The 10511-nt window shown below is 37.9% G+C and overlaps 1 protein-coding gene across 4 annotated transcripts in view; it reads right to left on the reverse strand.

Moving 5' to 3' along the window:
* syt14a (synaptotagmin XIVa) overlaps positions 1 to 10311 on the reverse strand; it is a 48939-nt gene extending 38628 nt beyond the window's left edge. For 3 of the 4 annotated variants that reach the window (XM_041251146.1, XM_041251145.1, XM_041251144.1), the window contains exon 1: positions 10269 to 10311. The gene's annotated coding sequence lies outside the window, so the exon portion shown is untranslated. The remainder of the gene's footprint in view (positions 1 to 10268) is intronic. The other variant, XM_041251143.1, reaches the window with a different exon arrangement.
* Positions 10312 to 10511: the final 200 nt, after the last annotated feature.

Raw genomic sequence — 10511 nt, forward strand, 5'->3', positions numbered from 1 at the left:
ACACAACCTCAAGTGAGTGCTTCGTGCATCTATATATACAATTAACAATTAACTATTCACTTGAATCCCAGCAGGTGAACTAATCTGTGCACTCCCATGCTCACATATCAATACACTTTTAATTTGCATGTGAAGTGATTTGTGCCACCCTCGTGTCTAAATACAATTATACATTTTTAAAACACTCATGCTCAGAACCCTCATTATAACCCGTGAACCACTATATCCACATATAACTGACAATATGAAACACAAAAATAGCACAGGGGCAGTTTTCCAACACCCCCCTGCATCCCCATTTTTTCTCACACTGAAAGTGTTGAGTAGGTTGTGTAAATCAAAGGGGGAAAAAAATCCCATTTAAATGCATCAAGATTTCAGGTTGTAACACAATAAACTGTGAAAATGTCCGGGGGGGGGGGGGGGGGGGGGGATTAATAGGTTAATGCCTCCTATAGGCACAGTAGGTTAAGCAAATCAATCCCTTATATTTCTTATGAGTTGTATGTGATGGTATGTTTCATGCAAACAGGATCTACATGCAATTTTATAAATGTAAATAATGTACATTTAATTAGCAGAATGGTAGTTTCATGCAGCTTGATTATTCTGACTTGAGGAATGCTGACCCCCAGCGCAATCCACCAAAACTACCAACTTTATATATTTTGACTGTACTCTGCTTTTGGAAGAACTGCTCTGGTTGCTGTCTGCCAATTTTAATATTGCGTAGATGGTTAAAAATGACCCCAAATTCCTTAATACTGCCTAAATCTGACAGTGGTGATATTTAAAAGGTTTGTGCTGTGCAAAACCTTGCACCCTGACCATTTTCAAATACAGCTGAACAAGTAATAAATATTGCACGAGATAACTTCTAATTAAATATTGATCGTGAACTGGTAAAATGGCATACGTCTAGAGTAGACTGACCAGAAAAGACCCAAACTGCTATTTTCAGACAAGCTATACATTATAAGGAACAAGTTATTTCATGCATTAGATCACACAAAGTAGGTTAACTGAGACGGTTAATTCATCATGATGCAATGGTACACAGGTGTGGTATAGTATAAACTGTTACCCAACATTCCAATCAGAAGAACACTAGCAAACAAACATACCTTGGTGTGTGTTTGTGCTTTCCTTTGGACTCATCAAGAGATCATCCTAAGCCAGGAACTGTGAGTGAACATGGGAGTTTCTACTAATTAAGACATTGATGAACTGTCCTTATTGGATGTTGGTAATAATAATGTGGCTATATCAGTTGAATTGGTCAATTAAAGGAGGCTTTTCTACACCATTACATAACATTTGTGTCGTATATATTATATTCTGGCTATACCTAGTGCTGATGATTATGAATAACTACTTAAACTCACAATTTCTGGTTTCACAATAAAGAAAAAATATCAGTACAATTTTGGACAGTTACAATATAATAAAGGTTATCTGGGAATGTCTGGCTGGTTTTGTGAATGAAGCTTCCAAATGTGTGCTTTTCGGCATATACTGTATCTGTCTTGCAACTATTTGTATGATCTTCAAAATAATTACTCTACATCACTTATTTCTTAAGTGAACTGGGTTATAGGAAACAAAAAAAATAAATTAAAAATAAATCAAATGCATTGTACAAGTAGAGCTTGTATTTGAACACAATGAATGAGCATACAGGCAAAGGTATCCCCTCTTCTCTTCAAAATGCACACCCCTGCAGTGCCACAATGCAAACACCCTGCAGTGTTCACATGAAATGCATTACTTTGCTGCAGCTGGTTACGTTGTTTTTACATATTTATTAATATACCAGAAAAACACCTGCATGCATGCATTTCTTAACTTTTACTTGGGACTCATTTATCCTTTGAGCATCAGTGAGTAGCCAGTTCATCCTCCAACAATGCTGGTGCTCTCATCTGAAATGTGTGGTGTATTGTGGGACCGGAAAACATCAAGCAGCATCGCAGCGGGTTATAACAGAAACTCTGTTTCTCCCGGCATAGTCTCCCAAGTAAAAGCTGAGAAATGTGTTCCCCAGGTTATCTGTAAAAATAAAATAAAAAATGCCAAAACAAAAATTGGAAATGTTTAAAAATATATTTCTGTGAAGTATGGTTAGGATTTTTTTTTTTTTTTTTTTTTAATATACAGTACAAAATACAGATGAAGGGAGAAGCCAAAGCATTTGTGTACTGACTTACAGTTTATCATGTATTATAACTGAACAATGCATGAGTCTAAGAAGTTTTTAATGAGCATACTGCAAATCAGCTTCACTGTTACAATGCAATTGCTCAAGAATAACTATTGGATTGTAACCAGTCAAGTACACTACAACTACGGTAAACCTAGAGCCTGGTGCCTGGAACCAATAACTGGTACACAGGGCAGTGAATTTACTGAGTGGTGGCAGGGCCGATAAAGTTTTACAAAAAAAGAAACCAAAATGATTTTTTTGAGAATGCTGTTGAGAACATGTATTTCCCTGCAGTTCATTTGTACTTGTATTCATATCTTCATTTACACCCTATGTACCAGCAGCAGAAAAGATCTAAAGCTAAAAGGTCTTGCAGGAAACAACACATCCTGCACATTCCTGTCTTGATTTCATATCGAGGAACCAGTTCTGTCACCTTTGCTTGGCTATTAGTTAGCAGCATCAAGCCCTATAGAGGCTGGTTTAACTGGCTCTGCACCAGGTTGTCAAGAATGCTGTGTCTCCATGCTTGGGCCTACTGTGATGTAGATGATGTGAGATGATAAAAATAATGCTTTGGGACACATCCACCACAGAATATTGTAAAATCTTTTGCAAAGTTATACAAACAGGTTCATACAGTATGACATGTGGTTTGTTGAATAATGCATGGGATTCCACCTGAAATGAGCTGTGCCGCTTAATGGACTTGTACCGATAGCTACTGCAAAGTAAGACCCTGTTCCCACATAATTTGTGCACGTTAACATCACAACTGTAGTTTAAAGATGCAGTAATTATATTGATTGCAATTTCACATCACTTTTAAACCCTCCAAATACAGACTGCTTCTAAACTGTACAGTATAGGAATTACAAGAAACCGTACATGATTATGATTAAATCAGCACCATCCAAATGCTGTTCATTATTTTTGATAATACAGTAAACTACAATAATTAAAGTGGATTACAAATAAGCCATTAGGCTTTTGCACAGCCCTAGGGAAGATACAATCCTGGTTCCCTTCGATCGGGCCATAAATACAGCTTACAATAATAGCGAACATGTTTTCCTGTGTAGAAGTGCTGTATGTCTGTACCATTTCAATTGCTGCAAAGGGCAAGAGGACATATACAGCAACGTGGAATTGAATGGGTTTCCTAGCAACCCTCTGTTATCAAAGTTAGTATTGACTGGGAATGAGCATGCTCTGTATTCTTATTGATTCAAGATGATGATCACTGGACAGTCAGCCGGGTAGAAATATAATTCATATGCTTCACTTCTAGCGTTCACAGATGGTTACATATAACTGAGCACTTAGATATCTGTACAACTGAGCTTACATACTGAGGATGGTACAGTGAGCAACCTTTTAAAAAATAACTGTAATTAAACTGCAGCTGAAGTGTTACAATTTGCTAATAAGGCATTGCTGTTTCCATCTGTGCTCTGTAGCTTACAGTGCAGCAAGAGTTAGCTTTGTAAGAACATAATTAAAAAAAAAAGACCAATTTTCAGCTAAACATACAAAACATCAAAGATTTTGGTGCAAACCTACAGTGCACTGCATGGCCCGAAGCAAAGGGGCAATGAAAATATTACCCTCAAACAAAGGCGATGCACAAAGTATAAATTACACCGAAGCAATGAAAAGGGTAACAGTGGTGGATTAATCACTTTTTCAACCTAAACAAAAATTAATTAATTATAAAAAAATTAAGGGTCTTTTTAAATTTCATACTGCTTACAATTTGCATTTACTGTGCTTTACTGGCTTGTATTACCATAAATGTGGGCCATACTTTCAGCATTTACTCCAGACTTCATTGACTTGTGTTTTGAAAGGAGAAAAAACACTAATTTGCTTTAGTATCAATGCATAATTAACATAGTTACAGGTCTTGTGGCAGGATGGTCGAGTGGATGACGTTCCCAGACCAGGAAGTTCACACACACTGTGGGCTGATTCAGTGCTACGCGTACTTATTCAAAAATAAATCAGAAGGACAAACAAAAACACAGATCACAGAGCCAAAAATAAACAAACAGTCTGAACAAAACAAGTCTCGCACACCAACGCCAACAAGCACCGTGCTGGTCCTTCCAGCACGAGTAGCAATTGTTATTTTCTTTTTATTAACTTTACCACCTTTGCTCTCTCTCATTCTCCACTCTGAACACATTCTGCACGTGACTTTTACTATGTGTGGTCGACAGCCAATTCGTCAATAATTCATTAGCTGCCAACCACGTGTCCCCACAAGACGTAGTCTGGCAGAGACGAACTGCTAACATCACCACCTGCCAAATCACATTAAACTAGAACAAAAACCACCCTGTTTTTAAACCCCAAACAATACACATCTAGCATGGCTCTGCCCTACTCCATATTTACACACATGGCTCTTCTGCCCTGCTGCAAGTCTCTTAAGCATTATTAAGTTGTACATTACTGCTGAATTGTCATCTTTCAAAAATATGAGTTAAAAGTAAATGCTTTGAAAATGTTATACCATACTTACCTATCCTTTGTCATGCTTTCTGTAAAGTAATTCATGCCCAAAGGCCTCTGTGGCAGGGCAGAAGAGCTCAGCTGATAAATGTATCATTGTGGGTGTATATAAATGTATTGTGTGTGATTATTTACGGGTGAATTTGTTATAGTGAATGTAGTTTAGTAGAGGCGATGTTTGCAGCTCGTCTCTGCCAGACTATCTCTCGTGAGAATGAGTGGTCGGCAGCTGATGATTATTGACAGACTGGCCGTCGACCACACAGGTTAAAACTCTCGTGCAGAATGTGGCCATCTCCGGATTAATTAACTTATTGTTAATTCAGAGATGACCATGTGTACATAAACTGGGCTTTGCTTTATGTCCGGAGTTGGGTTGTTTAGAGGAGAAACGTTACAAGTTAAGAACTGAAAATACAGTATATGAGAAACAACTGCTACTGAGCTAATTGCTGTGTCTGTACTAGTGTTTGTTTATTTTGGCCTTTGTGCCGTTTGCTTTGTTTTGTGTTTAAGCATTTTCATATTCTTCAGTTCATCTCTTCTCTTTAATGGTCTTCTAAAATCCAATTCTATACCTGGGAGTATATATTTGAACTGTTCTTAACAGTACAAGAAAAAGTTTGAAATGAGATGGCAAGGCCTATTATGACAGAAATTAATTTCAAATTTCAAGCCCAAAGAAACAGGCCTTGAACCAAACTCTGCCTATGTGATACCTCTTCATTGTGCAACAAGTTGTAGGGTCTTTGCTAATTAATACAATCATTTGCAGTTTATTCTATGCTTTTAACCAACAATTGACCAAAGACGTCCGGGGCAGAGATATCCAAGCTAAGGCAAATTATAGCATATGAAAACGGGTGTCAATCATATCTGACGCTGTACTTTAGGCTTTGGATCCCAGTTTGTCCGGCCCACTCAAATCATGACGTGTTGTCAGCTCAGCTGATCAGAAACAACTCATAAAATAAAAGTGGCGAAACCTGTTGTATATATATAACAAGTGTAATAGTGTACTGTCACAAAGACGGCCGGAGTGGGTGGCATCAGACCAGAGCCAGGAAATGAACAAGAGAGGTGGAGTTTGGTGGAGCTGAGCGAATGCTTTCACTCAGCATTTAATGAGTGAACAGAACAGACAGAAAATACGGTTGTAAGACAAACAAAAACACAGGACACGGCACTGGTAGCCAAAATAAACAGATAAACAAAACATATTATACAGACAAAACACGGTGAGCTTCCTTTACATTACGTTATTATTAGTTTTATTCTCTTTACCTCTGTCTCCAATCCGTTCTCCACTCACCGAACACACAACCCTGAGTATGTGAAAACATGCTGCTTTTATGCAGCTGTACTGAGACTCGACTGCTAATCAATCATTCAATTGGAGTCGCGGTACAACTGCACGTGAATTAATAAAGTGCAAGTCCCCGTGCTCACATATTATTACTTTTTACTTGCACGTGAAGTGCTGTGCAATTCTTGTACCTAAATACAAATATACATTTTAAACTCTCGTGTTACACAGATCCGTTTATATCCTGTGTACCGATGACTATACACCAACATTAAAACACCACACGCAACATATACAGAAAATACATACAGCAGCGGGCACTTTGTCACATGTACCAATGAAGAACCCCAGCCAAATACACATGTATCACCGCTAACCCTTCTACCAACTCTAGTGACATACACACACACACTGTATTAAATTAAATCTCTAAATTGTTACCCAACGCTGTCTTTTGTGCCATGCACTGTGACTCTCTGCTCTTCTCACACGGAATCTAGTTATCTGCACTGCTGCCTCTACCTTTTGAGCAACAACAAAAACAAAAAGACCATTTAGAGATGACTTTGTTTTTAGGATTACTGCTGTATACAGCATCGTCAATCTCAAGAAATTCCTAATCCGAGCACACACTCCAATCTGCATGTTTAAAAAACCTTTAATATTCATATCATCTTTACACAGAGTACAAATATTTTTGCTGGCATTTATTTATTTTGGGTACAGATTAAATAGCATCACCAGTTGGTTTGTTTGTGTGCTGTACGTTTTTTTTATTTTTTTTATTTAGTGCATTACAAGGCAAGGGCTTTAGAAAATGTAAGACAATATAGTGTAGTGTAGTATTCATAGTGTGGTAAACACAAGAAACATACCCCAGCGGATATTTCATAAGGGACTACATGAATGTGCAGACAAGATCTTGGGATTTCTTGAGCTTGACACAATAAATAGAAGTGAGCCACTGGAGCTGTATAAACAGTGCCTAGATCTAACAATGAAGGGGCAGGGGGCAATACACCCTGGATGAATAACTGTTTAACAGACCCTTCAAGAGGCTTGAGCACACAACTGCACTTCAAGCCAAACAAGCGATGAGTGGCAACAAGTGCATTTTTTCCCGGAGAGGTGGGAGGGAGGGGGTCGACAACTAAACACTGCACACATTTCAGTCTTTGTCACTAGGTGCCATTTATCTGCACCTGCCTTGTCAGGCTGATCTTTGAGATCCGGGTTGCCAAGGAAACAGTCCTAAGCACTCAGAATTATAACATGCACACACACACACACACACACACACACACTCCTTGAATCTTTTCTCCATCTAATAGCCCTGATAGAATAAAGAATGACTCATCCAGCCGCATGGAATTTGAAAGCAGGTAGCATCAGCTTAATTAGCGGTATATCCAGGAGAGAAGCAAGGACGAAAGCTACATATTACTGTTTAATTAACCGGGTCAATTTTCTGATATTTCTCAAAAAATATCTGTCTGGAACGATAGGGAGGGGAGTCTGACCATTTTTATTTTTTGTGTAGTTCAGGGTTATGTATGCCTTGTAAACACCATGCAAAATATCTGTTAAACGCCTAAAGAGGGTCTATTTACAGTTTGGCAATAAGGCTCTACCCAGAGGAGATTCATCCAAGAATCCTTCAGCTAGAGAAAGCCAGTACAGTGCAACTGTAGTGTTGAAACAGGCAAAATCAACAGATACTGTAGAATCTCTTTACTGGTTTTCCATTGGCTGCATTCACATCAGAATATTAAAATGGGTCCCTCCAGGCATAAATGATAGGAATGTAATTAAAATAAACATCAAGATGAAACTTCCAAAACAGATTTTAAAAGCTATGTTACTAATGCAAAAATATTAATATCTTTACATTTAAAATCCAGTCACTTTAATGCAAAGCAGAAAATAAAGATCAGGAGAAAAACAATAAGTGAGTTATGAGAATGCAGTTATTGAAGCCACGATTATTTCACGTTTAAAATCTGTTATTCTTGAACACATACACTTTCACAATCAAGTGCACCGTCATGCAAGTTTACACATAGACCTAGACTGAGGAGCTGTTCTGCTTTACTATATTATTAAACCGGCACCACTGATGGGAATTCAATTAGCCCCCACTGTGAGCTGAGCCTGTAGAATATTTTTCAGCAGCGGGGAAGGAAGTGCTTCTGTGTGAATAAGATTATGATGCTAAGTAATGATAAATTAGAGGGTAGTAAACAATGCTCCCCCTGAATCCTTAGTTAACCCTTGCAAAACTACATAAAGAGCAATATGTTTTTTTCACAAAGTGTGGAAATACCCAGGTTTAGAGTTTATGCCACGTCTACTGCACACCCTTTTTAAAAGAAAGTAGAACAGGGTGTTTTAAGAACAAAAGCAAAACAAACCTGGGGACATAGTGTAATGGTATTTATCACATGGAAGCCAAAAAGTCACTTGACCACATGACCAAAAGATGGTATGGCTAAAAGGGGTGGGTAAATTGCCTTCTCACACTAAAAAGAAGTAGAGAATTCACACTATTAGTACCAGTACCAAATGATTTGACATACTGCACTGTGTACACCATAGCAAGTGGCTTGTCATGAAACGTGTCCCTGTCTTTACATAGTGCTGTGTACAATACGTTTCCTGCCAGCCAGACTTAAAGTGAATTACTAGTAAAGTACAAGGAATAAGGGTGAAGCTGAAATTTAAGAACAGCCAGACAGCTTGTACCCTCCAGCCACCTTAACTAATCTAGCTACAAATTAGGGGTTGTGTACAGTGCAGCGGCATAATCACTGTGCCTTTACAGCCACAGAGCCTTTTATTTTACAAAAATGCTATAAGGCATAGCACTAAACCAGCACGATTAATAACACAGGTACAATACACTGACCCAGCTAGGAAAAACTGGCTAATTAAAAACATCTAATAACCCTGCAACAGTAATTACCCATGTCTGGATTACCAAACGGCAAAATTTAAAATTAAGAGTCAAAGCATTCAGTAAAATACAAGCAGTAAGATTACCAAAACTGATAGCTGTTTATTTAATACACATATAAATTATTACAGACAGGCAAAACTATTCCCTGTACTGCACTGTAGTTTCATCCATTTAAAGGCTCAGCAGAGGCAGGAATGCTGTTAAATATATTATTCTGCATTGAGGTTCCTTTACTTTATCTACAATTATGATATCTTTAGTTGAATATTGTTGTTACAAACTTTCATCACAACTAGATATGCGGTTCTCTAGATATGTCGAAATGTTAAACCCGGGATACAATGCATATGACAGGCAGACAGTCACCGTCTCCAAATCTTATTAGTCTCAATAACTTGTGCTAAGAATGTCCTAACCAAGTAAATTACAACTATACGGTTCTTCGGGAATAAATATAGAAACAAACAGGTGCCTTCACATTACTAATCTTCTTTCTAAAGATAACAAATATCAGGCCAGGACCTGACAATTCAGTCAACCACTCAATTGTAAAAAATAAAAAGAGAATGGAATGAATTAACGAATGAGAAGATAACATTCCTCCTTCAATGCTTTCAAGGACCCCCAATGGTCTAGCTGTAATAATGTGACTCGGTAATGAGTAGTGAGTGCATGAAATTGGTTATCAGGTACCTCATACTCTTACAGTAAGTCTCTCACCTCAGTTTACTCTGTGTTTTAGCAAGTTTCAGATAGCACAGAAAAAAAAAAACATTTGACCAGAGGAGGATTGTATGTAGGTTGGAAGTACTTTCACTTTTCATATCAGCAATGACAGTTATTAAAATGAAAACTATTGCAATGTTACATATAGCATGATACCTTTTGAGAGGGAAAGGAGGGAAGAGGTTTGTGATCCAAGCAAAGCCACTAAAGTAAATGTATTATTATGAAAAACATTGCCACAAAAGTACCTGATGGCCTAAATCCCAGGGGTACGCCCCTTTTTGTCAAATAAAAGTGACATCAGATTCCCAGAACCAGTAAAACTAGTGTGGACATGCTTCTAAAATGTCCATTGTGTATGCAGGTCGAGTCCCTCTTTAATAGTCAATATAAATTGTTACAACTATCACATTGGTATTTAATGAGGTACAGTATTGTAAGTGCAAACCTATTATCAAGCTTTACTACCCCAGCTGCAAAATCCTTCAGTTTAGACTAAATATCTCACAGGAAAAGGCCACAAAAGGAGCTTGTGGGTCCCAATAAAACTACCATCTTACCTTTTCTAATACAGACGAGTTCATGTATTCCACAGTTGCGTTCTCCACCTGTTGAGAAAATGTATTTTTAAATGACAATGGCATTGATGGCATGGAACAAAGACAAAAGGATACACACAGATATATACACACACACACACACACACACACAAACATAATTAATAAAACAGGGCTTATTAGTATTCCCTGGCTGAATGACCACAAAGAACATAGGTGTAGGATGACCAAAACAGGTGGGCTGGC

The sequence above is a fragment of the Polyodon spathula genome, chromosome 5, assembly GCF_017654505.1.
Source record: "Polyodon spathula isolate WHYD16114869_AA chromosome 5, ASM1765450v1, whole genome shotgun sequence".
In the NCBI taxonomy this organism is placed as follows: Eukaryota; Metazoa; Chordata; class Actinopteri; order Acipenseriformes; family Polyodontidae; genus Polyodon; species Polyodon spathula.